This window comes from Lactuca sativa, chromosome 9 (assembly GCF_002870075.4).
Source record: "Lactuca sativa cultivar Salinas chromosome 9, Lsat_Salinas_v11, whole genome shotgun sequence".
Taxonomy (NCBI): domain Eukaryota; kingdom Viridiplantae; phylum Streptophyta; class Magnoliopsida; order Asterales; family Asteraceae; genus Lactuca; species Lactuca sativa.
The window spans coordinates 12,916,628-12,931,716 of record NC_056631.2 but is presented as its reverse complement, the minus strand read 5'-3'; positions in this window follow the sequence as shown (position 1 = coordinate 12,931,716).

Genomic DNA, 15,089 nt, shown 5'->3' with positions numbered 1-15,089 from the left:
TTAATGAGATCTTCAACTTTCATTTAGACCTCGTTGGCTAATTCTCATTCTATCTCGGATTTACAAAACTGTATCGAATTCGCCGCGCTCGAAAAGTAGGGACTAAGCTTCGTCCATATCTTTCGCATACGAGCTCTATTATCGACGTTCTTTATATCCACGCGTTGGTATTTATGAGTACTACAACTTTCATTTAGATCCCGTCGGCAAAAAATCGACCGATCTAAAATTCAGATTTCAGGTTGTGCACTGCTATGCTAAATCTTAGAAAAATCATAACTTCCTCATACGAAGTCAGATTTGGGCGTTCTTTTTATCGATGTTCTTAGTTTAACATATTCTACAACTTTCGTTTAGATCGCTAAGGCTAAATCTCGCTCTATCGTAAATTCACTATTTACGCTTCCCGGTATCAAGCCGGTTCCGTCGCAAAACTTCAACGGATCATAACTTCTTCGTTATAACTCGGATTTCGGCGTTCTTTATATGTACGAAAACCTTGTAACATACTCTACAACTTGGTTAAGATTATTTATTCTAAATAATCTTTTGTAGAAAAGTCGTTTTCGACCCCTATTGCCTCTAATTTGACTAGCCCGGATTTACGAGCGTTACAATTATCTCCCCCTTAGGATGATTACGTCCCGGAATCATCAACGAAACAGGGTCGTATAATGACTCCATACGTCATCTCTTCATCCTAGGTAACAATTATAACTTCTACATTCCTTCAATTCTATCTCTTAAACTCATTGACTGTAAGAGTACTCGATCGTGCACCTGCTCTCTACCTCAGGTTAGACTCCAAATTATGACCTTCAAGTCACAATATCGATCCTTACTGGATACGAACTTGAGATGACTTCTTTTATTACTACTATGGATCGATGTTTCATATTCTAATGACCTATCATCGTATGTTGCAACACTTAGACTTAGGTCTCTTAGAGTTAAATTCTAAAACAGACTATGCCTTCCTTCATGTTCTAATGTGATATAATAACACTTTAACATTAGGCATTCTAGCCACCAACTTCTTTAACAACGAGTGCGATACTTCTATTGATCGCTTTGATTTCAACCGTTTGGTTTAAGTCGGACGCTACATCAAACTTGGTTCTCTGAAGCACACAACATACTCATCGTAGTCGGACTCGATTCTATATGACCACTAGGGTCGGAATATCAACAATCTTCTTAGTCATTACCGAAACGATGGTAACAACACACTTGAATAAAACGAAATCAATTATTAGCTTCTTGGTAACCTTGTGACTTTCCCTGATCCAAGTGTGAGTCTTGTGCTTTCGGTAGTATAGGCCTCTACTACCATTCACACCTACTCATACTCGTCCCAAGTATTGTCTCGCAGTTTTTCAAGTCACCATGCAGCAAATCATACAATCATTCAACACATCAGATAACAAAACGAAGGTTTTATATTAATTCTTGAAACGATTACATAGGTGTTCAAGTTCACCCTAGACTATGCCTCTACTAGGCTACATCATACGAAACTATGGCTACTGCATAATCCGATCTTCGGGTAAGAAGTCCTCATTCTTGATTCCTCGCATGGTTCTCTGCTTCGTCGAGGATCATGTGAAATGCCCTTGGCCTTGGTGGCGTTTCTGGTCTTGCTGCTTTATTTTTCCTTGGGCAGTCTCTGGACATGTTCCCCTTGCCTCCACATCCGTAGCATACTTTGTCATTATGTGTGCAGTCTTTGGAATAATGACCCATCCTCCCACACTTGTAACAAGTCACTTCTTCGTTGCACTTCCCACCATGCTTCTTCTTGCATTTATCACACCATCTTGTTTCACCTCCATCTGCTCCTCCGAGTTTTGAGAATTTGCTTTCCTTGTTCGACCTCGAAGATCCCTCAAACTTTCGCTTCTCTCCTGCCTTATCTTTTTCTAGACCCTTTTCTCTTATCTGGGCCTCTACGTTCTTAGCTGCCCTAACAGCTGCTTTCAAGGTAGTTGCCATTTTGACCATTGGACCAAAGTCAGTGGGCAGTCCGTTAGCAAACCTATCAATCTTGGAGAGTTCAGTAGGCACCAAGTAGGGAAATAGCTTCATCCTCTCGGTAAATGCGGTGGCATACTCATCAACACTCATCTTCCCTTTCTTCAGGTTCTGAAACTCGTTGTTTAGGTCTATCAGATCTACCTCCGAGCAGTACTGCATTTTCAACTGTTCCAAAAACTCTTCCCACGACATCCTTAAGGCTTCTCCTCGTGGCATTGTATCTGCCAATAGCTTCCACCAGCTTAAGACTCCAATTTTCAGCTGTCGTACTGCAAAGACAGTCTTCTGTTTCTCATTACAGCTGCAGCTCTCAAACACCATCTCCATCTCAGAGATCCAATCCATAATCTCAACCGGCTTTGGGCTTCCTGAGAGGCTTGGTGGTTTCGCACCCAAGAAGTTCTTGTACATCCGCCCATCCTTGTTGTTTCTCCCTTCTGGGCCATCCCTTTGCTCACCTTGAGTCCCAACTTGACTCACTTGGCGGCTGTAGTTCCCTTCCTCAGATTGTTTGGGAATCAGTTCGGGTTGCTCAATGGGCATAGTAGGTTCGTCCCTATTCAACATCCGTCTCATTTCTTCCCTTTGTTCAGCCAACATAGCCCGAATCATGGCTTGAACTCCAGCCATGGTGACTGGCTCAGGCGCAACTTCTTCTACAACAGGTATTTGCTGAACCATTGGGGGTTGGTTCCTGTTCCCATTTGCGTTTACGTTTCCGCTACGGGTCCTTACCATCTCGATCTATACACCGAATAAGGTGAATTTAGACCTTTACTTGATGTTTAAATCATCCTTATCACTCCGAAACGTTTACATGCTAGTTCTAATACCGTAGTCGTACGTTTAGAATCCTAAATACATAAGGTTTCCAGATCCGGTCGGCAACAGACCATAGATCCGAACAATTAACAACATATCATGCACAAAGCATTTAGCACATAAAAGCATTTTAGGCACAATTTCTAAAATAAGCTAGTGCTCACACCTCACAATCATCGCTTAGCAATCTAAGTTTAAGTCTAGAAATAAATACATATTCCTAGTTCGCTTAAACTAATGCTCTGATACCAACTGTGACATCCCCAAAATCACGGCCAGAAAAGACCGATTTTGTTTATGCTTTATAAAAATCAGAGTACTTCATTTTATAAAAAGGTTGCGGAATTTGTTCCCAGAAAAACATGGTAAATACGTTATTAAAACATTTTCGAAGAAACGTATTTATTTCATTTTAAAATGTTTGGGATGTCATTGTTAATACCGAAACATAAGCATAAACAGAACTTACAATGATTTACACTAGTGATCTACATCTCTTTTAAATCTCTCAGTGTAATGTCACTTCACTTCGTCACCTGTGATATACATAAACTGAGTGGGTCAGGTTGGGAAACCTGGTGAGTACATAGGGTTTTCAACCCACAATAATATAATTATTATGTTCAATCAAACGATCAACCCAATTACCCATCCCCATTATCTTCTTTACTCTTTAAGGATTTAACCTAAGAGTCATCTATCCTGCATTCGTTTATTCCGAAGTCCTTTACTTCCGGGGTTATAGGACTAGCACTAAATCCATAACTGCCAATGTTCGTTCATAAAACACTAATTCCATAGCTGCTATAGTCTATTCATCGGGTACTAATTAAATCCATAGCTACCAGTCTTTATCTAATAGGTACTAAGTCCATAGCTACCAATGTTCAACAGGTACTAAGTCCATAGCTACCAATTCCTACAGGTACTAAATCCTTAGCTACCAGCGTCTAACTAATAGGTACTAAGTCCATAGCTACCAAATCCCAACAGGTACTAAATCCATAGCTACCAACGTCTAAAAGGTACTAAGTCCATAGCTACCGGTGTTTGTCCCATAGGCACTAAGTCTATAGCTGCCAATGTATACTCACGTCATCTTCTATCTCTCATCATTCATCTACCCATCTCATACCCAACATTTTCGTATATATAAGATACGTATACAGTTTAAGCCCTTTAAAACATGTATAAAACGTTCAACCAGCATAGACAACAAGTATTCAGATAATATGCACACATAGCACGTCGTTTATATAAAATACTTCATATCTATGTGTAAGATGAAAGGGACCATGCACTCACCTGGTAAGGTGGTGACTCGGCACTCGAACAACTCTTCGTTACTTCTTAAAACAATTTTTCCTTGACCAAAACCTACTATTAATACCACTAGAGTTTAGTTTTAACGTTAATCGCGACTAATTAATAGTCTAGCTATTATTACTATTATATAAGCGTTAAATAACATTCAATACAACTCATAATAATAGCCCAAATAATTATTTGAAGGTCCTAATAATGTTACTATAATAAATAAAATCTATATTAAATATAGTATAGGCGTAAATCACTTACAGCGGGTTTTTATTAAAAACCGGGCTTCGCTAGAGCAGCGTTTCCGAGCCGAAAGCTTTTCTTCTCGGAGCCGTCGGGCGCTCCGGGGCTTTCTTCTCGTGATAGGGAGGTTCCCTAGACTTGGGAGGGGTTTAGGGAGGTTAGAGAGAAGTTAGAGAGAGAAAGAAAGGCTTATGGTGTGAAGAAAATATGAGGAGTTCACCCTTGTATTTATAGGAAGTGTATAGTAAAGTAGTCTCCAAGCTTCGTCCGTAACTTTTGCATACGAGCTCCGTTTTTGTCTGTCTTTTTACTGCTGAGTTCCTATTAATGAGATCTTCAACTTTCATTTAGACCTCGTTAGCTAATTCTCATTCTATCTCGGATTTACAAAACTGTATCGAATTCGCCGCGCTCGAAAAGTAGGGACTAAGCTTCGTCCATATCTTTCGCATACGAGCTCTATTATCGACGTTCTTTATATCCACGCGTTGGTATTTATGAGTACTACAACTTTCATTTAGATCCCGTCGGCAAAAAATCGACCGATCTAAAATTCAGATTTCAGGTTGTGCACTGCTATGCTAAATCTTAGAAAAATCATAACTTCCTCATACGAAGTCAGATTTGGGCGTTCTTTTTATCGATGTTCTTAGTTTAACATATTCTACAACTTTCGTTTAGATCGCTAAGGCTAAATCTCGCTCTATCGTAAATTCACTATTTACGCTTCCCGGTATCAAGCCGGTTCCGTCGCAAAACTTCAACGGATCATAACTTCTTCGTTATAACTCGGATTTCGGCGTTCTTTATATGTACGAAAACCTTGTAACATACTCTACAACTTGGTTAAGATTATTTATTCTAAATAATCTTTTGTAGAAAAGTCGTTTTCGACCCCTATTGCCTCTAATTTGACTAGCCCGGATTTACGAGCGTTACAATTATCTCCCCCTTAGGATGATTACGTCCCGGAATCATCAACGAAACAGGGTCGTATAATGACTCCATACGTCATCTCTTCATCCTAGGTAACAATTATAACTTCTACATTCCTTCAATTCTATCTCTTAAACTCATTGACTGTAAGAGTACTCGATCGTGCACCTGCTCTCTACCTCAGGTTAGACTCCAAATTATGACCTTCAAGTCACAATATCGATCCTTACTGGATACGAACTTGAGATGACTTCTTTTATTACTATTATGGATCGATGTTTCATATTCTAATGACCTATCATCGTATGTTGCAACACTTAGACTTAGGTCTCTTAGAGTTAAATTCTAAAACAGACTATGCCTTCCTTCATGTTCTAATGTGATATAATAACACTTTAACATTAGGCATTCTAGCCACCAACTTCTTTAACAACGAGTGCGATACTTCTATTGATCGCTTTGATTTCAACCGTTTGGTTTAAGTCGGACGCTACATCAAACTTGGTTCTCTGAAGCACACAACATACTCATCGTAGTCGGACTCGATTCTATATGACCACTAGGGTCGGAATATCAACAATCTTCTTAGTCATTACCGAAACGATGGTAACAACACACTTGAATAAAACGAAATCAATTATTAGCTTCTTGGTAACCTTGTGACTTTCCCTGATCCAAGTGTGAGTCTTGTGCTTTCGGTAGTATAGGCCTCTACTACCATTCACACCTACTAATACTCGTCCCAAGTATTGTCTCGCAGTTTTTCAAGTCACCATGCAGCAAATCATACAATCATTCAACACATCAGATAACAAAACGAAGGTTTTATATTAATTCTTGAAACGATTACATAGGTGTTCAAGTTCACCCTAGACTATGCCTCTACTAGGCTACATCATACGAAACTATGGCTACTGCATAATCCGATCTTCGGGTAAGAAGTCCTCATTCTTGATTCCTCGCATGGTTCTCTGCTTCGTCGAGGATCATGTGAAATGCCCTTGGCCTTGGTGGCGTTTCTGGTCTTGCTGCTTTATTTTTCCTTGGGCAGTCTCTGGACATGTTCCCCTTGCCTCCACATCCGTAGCATACTTTGTCATTATGTGTGCAGTCTTTGGAATAATGACCCATCCTCCCACACTTGTAACAAGTCACTTCTTCGTTGCACTTCCCACCATGCTTCTTCTTGCATTTATCACACCATCTTGTTTCACCTCCATCTGCTCCTCCGAGTTTTGAGAATTTGCTTTCCTTGTTCGACCTCGAAGATCCCTCAAACTTTCGCTTCTCTCCTGCCTTATCTTTTTCTAGACCCTTTTCTCTTATCTGGGCCTCTACGTTCTTAGCTGCCCTAACAGCTGCTTTCAAGGTAGTTGCCATTTTGACCATTGGACCAAAGTCAGTGGGCAGTCCGTTAGCAAACCTATCAATCTTGGAGAGTTCAGTAGGCACCAAGTAGGGAAATAGCTTCATCCTCTCGGTAAATGCGGTGGCATACTCATCAACACTCATCTTCCCTTTCTTCAGGTTCTGAAACTCGTTGTTTAGGTCTATCAGATCTACCTCCGAGCAGTACTGCATTTTCAACTGTTCCAAAAACTCTTCCCACGACATCCTTAAGGCTTCTCCTCGTGGCATTGTATCTGCCAATAGCTTCCACCAGCTTAAGACTCCAATTTTCAGCTGTCGTACTGCAAAGACAGTCTTCTGTTTCTCATTACAGCTGCAGCTCTCAAACACCATCTCCATCTCAGAGATCCAATCCATAATCTCAACCGGCTTTGGGCTTCCTGAGAGGCTTGGTGGTTTCGCACCCAAGAAGTTCTTGTACATCCGCCCATCCTTGTTGTTTCTCCCTTCTGGGCCATCCCTTTGCTCACCTTGAGTCCCAACTTGACTCACTTGGCGGCTGTAGTTCCCTTCCTCAGATTGTTTGGGAATCAGTTCGGGTTGCTCAATGGGCATAGTAGGTTCGTCCCTATTCAACATCCGTCTCATTTCTTCCCTTTGTTCAGCCAACATAGCCCGAATCATGGCTTGAACTCCAGCCATGGTGACTGGCTCAGGCGCAACTTCTTCTACAACAGGTATTTGCTGAACCATTGGGGGTTGGTTCCTGTTCCCATTTGCGTTTACGTTTCCGCTACGGGTCCTTACCATCTCGATCTATACACCGAATAAGGTGAATTTAGACCTTTACTTGATGTTTAAATCATCCTTATCACTCCGAAACGTTTACATGCTAGTTCTAATACCGTAGTCGTACGTTTAGAATCCTAAATACATAAGGTTTCCAGATCCGGTCGGCAACAGACCATAGATCCGAACAATTAACAACATATCATGCACAAAGCATTTAGCACATAAAAGCATTTTAGGCACAATTTCTAAAATAAGCTAGTGCTCACACCTCACAATCATCGCTTAGCAATCTAAGTTTAAGTCTAGAAATAAATACATATTCCTAGTTCGCTTAAACTAATGCTCTGATACCAACTGTGACATCCCCAAAATCACGGCCAGAAAAGACCGATTTTGTTTATGCTTTATAAAAATCAGAGTACTTCATTTTATAAAAAGGTTGCGGAATTTGTTCCCAGAAAAACATGGTAAATACGTTATTAAAACATTTTCGAAGAAACGTATTTATTTCATTTTAAAATGTTTGGGATGTCATTGTTAATACCGAAACATAAGCATAAACAGAACTTACAATGATTTACACTAGTGATCTACATCTCTTTTAAATCTCTCAGTGTAATGTCACTTCACTTCGTCACCTGTGATATACATAAACTGAGTGGGTCAGGTTGGGAAACCTGGTGAGTACATAGGGTTTTCAACCCACAATAATATAATTATTATGTTCAATCAAACGATCAACCCAATTACCCATCCCCATTATCTTCTTTACTCTTTAAGGATTTAACCTAAGAGTCATCTATCCTGCATTCGTTTATTCCGAAGTCCTTTACTTCCGGGGTTATAGGACTAGCACTAAATCCATAACTGCCAATGTTCGTTCATAAAACACTAATTCCATAGCTGCTATAGTCTATTCATCGGGTACTAATTAAATCCATAGCTACCAGTCTTTATCTAATAGGTACTAAGTCCATAGCTACCAATGTTCAACAGGTACTAAGTCCATAGCTACCAATTCCTACAGGTACTAAATCCTTAGCTACCAGCGTCTAACTAATAGGTACTAAGTCCATAGCTACCAAATCCCAACAGGTACTAAATCCATAGCTACCAACGTCTAAAAGGTACTAAGTCCATAGCTACCGGTGTTTGTCCCATAGGCACTAAGTCTATAGCTGCCAATGTATACTCACGTCATCTTCTATCTCTCATCATTCATCTACCCATCTCATACCCAACATTTTCGTATATATAAGATACGTATACAGTTTAAGCCCTTTAAAACATGTATAAAACGTTCAACCAGCATAGACAACAAGTATTCAGATAATATGCACACATAGCACGTCGTTTATATAAAATACTTCATATCTATGTGTAAGATGAAAGGGACCATGCACTCACCTGGTAAGGTGGTGACTCGGCACTCGAACAACTCTTCGTTACTTCTTAAAACAATTTTTCCTTGACCAAAACCTACTATTAATACCACTAGAGTTTAGTTTTAACGTTAATCGCGACTAATTAATAGTCTAGCTATTATTACTATTATATAAGCGTTAAATAACATTCAATACAACTCATAATAATAGCCCAAATAATTATTTGAAGGTCCTAATAATGTTACTATAATAAATAAAAGCTATATTAAATATAGTATAGGCGTAAATCACTTACAGCGGGTTTTTATTAAAAACCGGGCTTCGCTAGAGCAGCGTTTCCGAGCCGAAAGCTTTTCTTCTCGGAGCCGTCGGGCGCTCCGGGGCTTTCTTCTCGTGATAGGGAGGTTCCCTAGACTTGGGAGGGGTTTAGGGAGGTTAGAGAGAAGTTAGAGAGAGAAAGAAAGGCTTATGGTGTGAAGAAAATATGAGGAGTTCACCCTTGTATTTATAGGAAGTGTATAGTAAAGTAGTCTCCAAGCTTCGTCCGTAACTTTTGCATACGAGCTCCGTTTTTGTCTGTCTTTTTACTGCTGAGTTCCTATTAATGAGATCTTCAACTTTCATTTAGACCTCGTTAGCTAATTCTCATTCTATCTCGGATTTACAAAACTGTATCGAATTCGCCGCGCTCGAAAAGTAGGGACTAAGCTTCGTCCATATCTTTCGCATACGAGCTCTATTATCGATGTTCTTTATATCCACGCGTTGGTATTTATGAGTACTACAACTTTCATTTAGATCCCGTCGGCAAAAAATCGACCGATCTAAAATTCAGATTTCAGGTTGTGCACTGCTATGCTAAATCTTAGAAAAATCATAACTTCCTCATACGAAGTCAGATTTGGGCGTTCTTTTTATCGATGTTCTTAGTTTAACATATTCTACAACTTTCGTTTAGATCGCTAAGGCTAAATCTCGCTCTATCGTAAATTCACTATTTACGCTTCCCGGTATCAAGCCGGTTCCGTCGCAAAACTTCAACGGATCATAACTTCTTCGTTATAACTCGGATTTCGGCGTTCTTTATATGTACGAAAACCTTGTAACATACTCTACAACTTGGTTAAGATTATTTATTCTAAATAATCTTTTGTAGAAAAGTCGTTTTCGACCCCTATTGCCTCTAATTTGACTAGCCCGGATTTACGAGCGTTACAATTATCTCCCCCTTAGGATGATTACGTCCCGGAATCATCAACGAAACAGGGTCGTATAATGACTCCATACGTCATCTCTTCATCCTAGGTAACAATTATAACTTCTACATTCCTTCAATTCTATCTCTTAAACTCATTGACTGTAAGAGTACTCGATCGTGCACCTGCTCTCTACCTCAGGTTAGACTCCAAATTATGACCTTCAAGTCACAATATCGATCCTTACTGGATACGAACTTGAGATGACTTCTTTTATTACTACTATGGATCGATGTTTCATATTCTAATGACCTATCATCGTATGTTGCAACACTTAGACTTAGGTCTCTTAGAGTTAAATTCTAAAACAGACTATGCCTTCCTTCATGTTCTAATGTGATATAATAACACTTTAACATTAGGCATTCTAGCCACCAACTTCTTTAACAACGAGTGCGATACTTCTATTGATCGCTTTGATTTCAACCGTTTGGTTTAAGTCGGACGCTACATCAAACTTGGTTCTCTGAAGCACACAACATACTCATCGTAGTCGGACTCGATTCTATATGACCACTAGGGTCGGAATATCAACAATCTTCTTAGTCATTACCGAAACGATGGTAACAACACACTTGAATAAAACGAAATCAATTATTAGCTTCTTGGTAACCTTGTGACTTTCCCTGATCCAAGTGTGAGTCTTGTGCTTTCGGTAGTATAGGCCTCTACTACCATTCACACCTACTCATACTCGTCCCAAGTATTGTCTCGCAGTTTTTCAAGTCACCATGCAGCAAATCATACAATCATTCAACACATCAGATAACAAAACGAAGGTTTTATATTAATTCTTGAAACGATTACATAGGTGTTCAAGTTCACCCTAGACTATGCCTCTACTAGGCTACATCATACGAAACTATGGCTACTGCATAATCCGATCTTCGGGTAAGAAGTCCTCATTCTTGATTCCTCGCATGGTTCTCTGCTTCGTCGAGGATCATGTGAAATGCCCTTGGCCTTGGTGGCGTTTCTGGTCTTGCTGCTTTATTTTTCCTTGGGCAGTCTCTGGACATGTTCCCCTTGCCTCCACATCCGTAGCATACTTTGTCATTATGTGTGCAGTCTTTGGAATAATGACCCATCCTCCCACACTTGTAACAAGTCACTTCTTCGTTGCACTTCCCACCATGCTTCTTCTTGCATTTATCACACCATCTTGTTTCACCTCCATCTGCTCCTCCGAGTTTTGAGAATTTGCTTTCCTTGTTCGACCTCGAAGATCCCTCAAACTTTCGCTTCTCTCCTGCCTTATCTTTTTCTAGACCCTTTTCTCTTATCTGGGCCTCTACGTTCTTAGCTGCCCTAACAGCTGCTTTCAAGGTAGTTGCCATTTTGACCATTGGACCAAAGTCAGTGGGCAGTCCGTTAGCAAACCTATCAATCTTGGAGAGTTCAGTAGGCACCAAGTAGGGAAATAGCTTCATCCTCTCGGTAAATGCGGTGGCATACTCATCAACACTCATCTTCCCTTTCTTCAGGTTCTGAAACTCGTTGTTTAGGTCTATCAGATCTACCTCCGAGCAGTACTGCATTTTCAACTGTTCCAAAAACTCTTCCCACGACATCCTTAAGGCTTCTCCTCGTGGCATTGTATCTGCCAATAGCTTCCACCAGCTTAAGACTCCAATTTTCAGCTGTCGTACTGCAAAGACAGTCTTCTGTTTCTCATTACAGCTGCAGCTCTCAAACACCATCTCCATCTCAGAGATCCAATCCATAATCTCAACCGGCTTTGGGCTTCCTGAGAGGCTTGGTGGTTTCGCACCCAAGAAGTTCTTGTACATCCGCCCATCCTTGTTGTTTCTCCCTTCTGGGCCATCCCTTTGCTCACCTTGAGTCCCAACTTGACTCACTTGGCGGCTGTAGTTCCCTTCCTCAGATTGTTTGGGAATCAGTTCGGGTTGCTCAATGGGCATAGTAGGTTCGTCCCTATTCAACATCCGTCTCATTTCTTCCCTTTGTTCAGCCAACATAGCCCGAATCATGGCTTGAACTCCAGCCATGGTGACTGGCTCAGGCGCAACTTCTTCTACAACAGGTATTTGCTGAACCATTGGGGGTTGGTTCCTGTTCCCATTTGCGTTTACGTTTCCGCTACGGGTCCTTACCATCTCGATCTATACACCGAATAAGGTGAATTTAGACCTTTACTTGATGTTTAAATCATCCTTATCACTCCGAAACGTTTACATGCTAGTTCTAATACCGTAGTCGTACGTTTAGAATCCTAAATACATAAGGTTTCCAGATCCGGTCGGCAACAGACCATAGATCCGAACAATTAACAACATATCATGCACAAAGCATTTAGCACATAAAAGCATTTTAGGCACAATTTCTAAAATAAGCTAGTGCTCACACCTCACAATCATCGCTTAGCAATCTAAGTTTAAGTCTAGAAATAAATACATATTCCTAGTTCGCTTAAACTAATGCTCTGATACCAACTGTGACATCCCCAAAATCACGGCCAGAAAAGACCGATTTTGTTTATGCTTTATAAAAATCAGAGTACTTCATTTTATAAAAAGGTTGCGGAATTTGTTCCCAGAAAAACATGGTAAATACGTTATTAAAACATTTTCGAAGAAACGTATTTATTTCATTTTAAAATGTTTGGGATGTCATTGTTAATACCGAAACATAAGCATAAACAGAACTTACAATGATTTACACTAGTGATCTACATCTCTTTTAAATCTCTCAGTGTAATGTCACTTCACTTCGTCACCTGTGATATACATAAACTGAGTGGGTCAGGTTGGGAAACCTGGTGAGTACATAGGGTTTTCAACCCACAATAATATAATTATTATGTTCAATCAAACGATCAACCCAATTACCCATCCCCATTATCTTCTTTACTCTTTAAGGATTTAACCTAAGAGTCATCTATCCTGCATTCGTTTATTCCGAAGTCCTTTACTTCCGGGGTTATAGGACTAGCACTAAATCCATAACTGCCAATGTTCGTTCATAAAACACTAATTCCATAGCTGCTATAGTCTATTCATCGGGTACTAATTAAATCCATAGCTACCAGTCTTTATCTAATAGGTACTAAGTCCATAGCTACCAATGTTCAACAGGTACTAAGTCCATAGCTACCAATTCCTACAGGTACTAAATCCTTAGCTACCAGCGTCTAACTAATAGGTACTAAGTCCATAGCTACCAAATCCCAACAGGTACTAAATCCATAGCTACCAACGTCTAAAAGGTACTAAGTCCATAGCTACCGGTGTTTGTCCCATAGGCACTAAGTCTATAGCTGCCAATGTATACTCACGTCATCTTCTATCTCTCATCATTCATCTACCCATCTCATACCCAACATTTTCGTATATATAAGATACGTATACAGTTTAAGCCCTTTAAAACATGTATAAAACGTTCAACCAGCATAGACAACAAGTATTCAGATAATATGCACACATAGCACGTCGTTTATATAAAATACTTCATATCTATGTGTAAGATGAAAGGGACCATGCACTCACCTGGTAAGGTGGTGACTCGGCACTCGAACAACTCTTCGTTACTTCTTAAAACAATTTTTCCTTGACCAAAACCTACTATTAATACCACTAGAGTTTAGTTTTAACGTTAATCGCGACTAATTAATAGTCTAGCTATTATTACTATTATATAAGCGTTAAATAACATTCAATACAACTCATAATAATAGCCCAAATAATTATTTGAAGGTCCTAATAATGTTACTATAATAAATAAAAGCTATATTAAATATAGTATAGGCGTAAATCACTTACAGCGGGTTTTTATTAAAAACCGGGCTTCGCTAGAGCAGCGTTTCCGAGCCGAAAGCTTTTCTTCTCGGAGCCGTCGGGCGCTCCGGGGCTTTCTTCTCGTGATAGGGAGGTTCCCTAGACTTGGGAGGGGTTTAGGGAGGTTAGAGAGAAGTTAGAGAGAGAAAGAAAGGCTTATGGTGTGAAGAAAATATGAGGAGTTCACCCTTGTATTTATAGGAAGTGTATAGTAAAGTAGTCTCCAAGCTTCGTCCGTAACTTTTGCATACGAGCTCCGTTTTTGTCTGTCTTTTTACTGCTGAGTTCCTATTAATGAGATCTTCAACTTTCATTTAGACCTCGTTAGCTAATTCTCATTCTATCTCGGATTTACAAAACTGTATCGAATTCGCCGCGCTCGAAAAGTAGAGACTAAGCTTCGTCCATAACTTTCGCATACGAGTTCCGTTTTTTTCTGTCTTTTTACCGTTGAGTTCCTATTAATGAGATCTTCAACTTTCATTTAGACCTCGTTGGCTAATTCTCATTCTATCTCGGATTTACAAAACTGTATCGAATTCGTCGCGCTCGAAAAGTAGGGACTAAGCTTCGTCCATATCTTTCGCATACGAGCTCTATTATCGACGTTCTTTATATCCACGCGTTGGTATTTATGAGTACTACAACTTTCATTTAGATCCCGTCGGCAAAAAATCGACCGATCTAAAATTCAGATTTCAGGTTGTGCACTGCTATGCTAAATCTTAGAAAAATCATAACTTCCTCATACGAAGTCAGATTTGGGCGTTCTTTTTATCGATGTTCTTAGTTTAACATATTCTACAACTTTCGTTTAGATCGCTAAGGCTAAATCTCGCTCTATCGTAAATTCACTATTTACGCTTCCCGGTATCAAGCCGGTTCCGTCGCGAAACTTCAACGGGTCATAACTTCTTCGTTATAACTCGGATTTCGGCGTTCTTTATATGTACGAAAACCTTGTAACATACTCTACAACTTGGTTAAGATTATTTATTCTAAATAATCTTTTGTAGAAAAGTCGTTTTCGATCCCTATTGCCTCTAATTTGACTAGCCCGGATTTGCGGGCGTTACAAATTTCAAGATACATGACACTTGGTTTTCTTTATGTTTATGGGTGATTATGGTTTTTATATTAACTTTTAAAAACGAATTTTT